This window comes from Triticum urartu, chromosome 3A (assembly GCF_056163025.1).
Source record: "Triticum urartu cultivar PI428250 chromosome 3A, HENAU_Tu73, whole genome shotgun sequence".
In the NCBI taxonomy this organism is placed as follows: domain Eukaryota; kingdom Viridiplantae; phylum Streptophyta; class Magnoliopsida; order Poales; family Poaceae; genus Triticum; species Triticum urartu.
In genome coordinates, this window is record NC_141875.1 from 228,906,742 (window position 1) to 228,909,497 (window position 2,756).

Sequence of the window (2,756 nt, forward strand, 5' to 3'; positions counted from 1 at the left end):
GGGTTCAAAGAGAACAAGAGCTAGCTGAATTTCTTCTCTGAGACCACCCCTGAACTGGTATATCATGCTCTTCTCATCAGGAACGTCCTGCTTGGCAAAGCGGGTGAGCTTATGGAACAACTTGTTGTAGTCATAGACAGACAAAGAGCCTTGCTTCAGGTTGCGGAATTCCTCACGCTTGCTTTCAACCACGCTCTGAGGGATATGGTGAGCTTTGAAGTCTTGACGGAATTCATCCCAAGTGATCACACGTCCACCTCTGGAATCCTTGTACTGCTGGAACCATTCTGCAGCTTGATCTTTGAGTTGGAAGGAAGCGAACTTGACGAAGTCCTCAGGACTGACATTACTGCACTCGAAATGCTTGCACAGATCGACGAGCCAATCGTCAGCATCGGTTGCCTCAACACAATTGCTGAAAGTCTTTGGCCCGTTAGCAAGGAACTGGTTGAGTGTAGAAAAGTGATTCTGATTGTTGCCTTGGTTCCCTTGGTTGCCTTGATTGCGCTCTTGAAGAATTTGCATGATCAACTGTGTGTTTGCATTGGTTGCGGCCATCACAGCTTGCCATGCCTCCGGAGGAGGTGGAGGTGGTGGCGGATCCTGATTCTGATTCTGATTGGTGCTCTTAGCTGGACCATCCTGAAGAGGTTGACCACCGTCAGCACAAAGACAGATAGATGAAGCTGAATCCAATAGAATGAAAATTGCAACATAAAGTCTTCACATCCGAACAAAATGAACGAATGCATTCCTCTTGAAATGGTCACATATCCATAAATTGATAAGCCACTTAGAATTACATAGAGAAATAAATCAACAAGGTATGGATCAAGAACGAATACTCGGTAAGAAATCCCAATCTCAAACCAAATATCCGTGGAAGAAGAACTAGAGATACGAGAATTCCCATCTATGAAACTCCCGAACCTTTCCGGTTATGCAATCAGCTGTTGGGGATACAGGGGAAGCATAATATCTCACCCAAATCTAGCAAATCCTACATCCAGCTGTATCCATTCTTCAACACATAACCGAGAAAACTTCGGAAACCATCTACCTCAACCTTCGAAAAGCATCCATTATACAAGTTATGGCGATACTCCCGAACTCCCGCCCCAGTACTGGGTGGCGTCGAGGTTATCTCACCAACGAACTGCATAAAAGAGATTTTCGATGTCGGCGTACTAAACTCAGGTATTTCAGAACTGCAACGATAAAATTATGACAACAACACCTCAGAGCTCAACTCCCCGGGACACTTCCACAAAACCCCTGACAGGAAGCACCAAGACAATGTTCTCATCATAAAACCATCGGAACGATTCCAAGATACCCGTGTGATCCTAATTTTTTTTTAGTGAAATTTGAGAAGAGAAGAGTCAAACCTCTACGTCAGGAAGCCTCACCAGAGCGATGAGAAGACTGGGAAGTAAAAAGAATTCCTAAACTCTCCGATATATAATTCCTAAATGACTCAAAACATTTTTCTAGACACAACTCGGTCGCTAATGACGATCAAGCAATGGGGCTCCTAAGGTCGGGGAAGGCTCTGATTACCAACTTGTAACACCCTCGATGCGACTATAGCTCCCACGTGTCGAGGCATGACTTAGAGACATAATCGCATTGAAGGCATATGTCGCAAGATAGGCAATCTTCACAACATCCCATGTAATATAGATAACAAAAGGGGAGATAACATAGTTGGCTTACACTCGCCACGTCAATCAAGTACATAAATAACATTGCATCATTCAAACACTCATGGCCCGACTACGGCGCCAAAATTAAAGATAACCCAACATGCGACACGGTCCCGATCACCCAAACTGGGCACCACTACTGATCATCAGGAAAGGAAACATTGTATCGTTGAGAGTCCTCGTAGAACTTCCACTTGAGCTCAAGCGCGTCACCTGGAGTGGAATCATCAGGCCCTGCATCTGGTTTGGAAGTAATCTGTGAGCCACAGGGACTCAACAATCTCGCACCCTCGATATCAAGACTATTTAAGCTTAATAGGCAAGGCAAGGTAAATAAGTGGAGCTGCAGCAAGCGGCTAGCATATATGGTGGTTATCCTGTTCGCAAGAGAGAGCGAGAAGAGGAGGCAAGGCACGAGCGAGAAACTAGAGAGCAACCTGCGCAAGCATTACTCCAACACCGTGTCCACTTCGCGGACTTCGCCGAGAAGAGGCCATCACGGTAACACACTCAGTTGATTCATTTTAATTAAGTTAAGGTTCAAGTTATCTACAACCGGACATTAACAAATTCCCATCTGCCCATAACCGCGGGCACGGCTTTCGAAAGTTCAAATCCCTGCAGGGGAGTCCCAACGTAGCCCATGACAAGCTCTCACGGTCAACGAAGGAATAGACCTCCTCCCGAGATGTTCCGATCAGACTCGGTACCTCGGTTCTTCAAGACACTTCGACAGGTTAAAACAAGTCCAGCAACACCGCCCGAATGTGCCGACAAATCCCGATAGGAGCTGCACATATATCGTTCTCAGGGCACACTCATATTGTCTAAACTTCCGGTAGGCCAGCCCAGAGTTGCCCCTGGTAGCCACCGGCGGCTGACGGGTTGGACCAACACTCAGAGGAGCACTGGCCTAGGGGGGTTTAATAAGATGACCCTCGGGCTCCGGAAACCCAAGGGAAAAAAAAGACTAGGTGGCAAAAGGTAAAACCAAGGTTGGGCATTGCTGGAAAAGCTTTAATCAAGGCGAACTATCAAGGGGTTCCCATT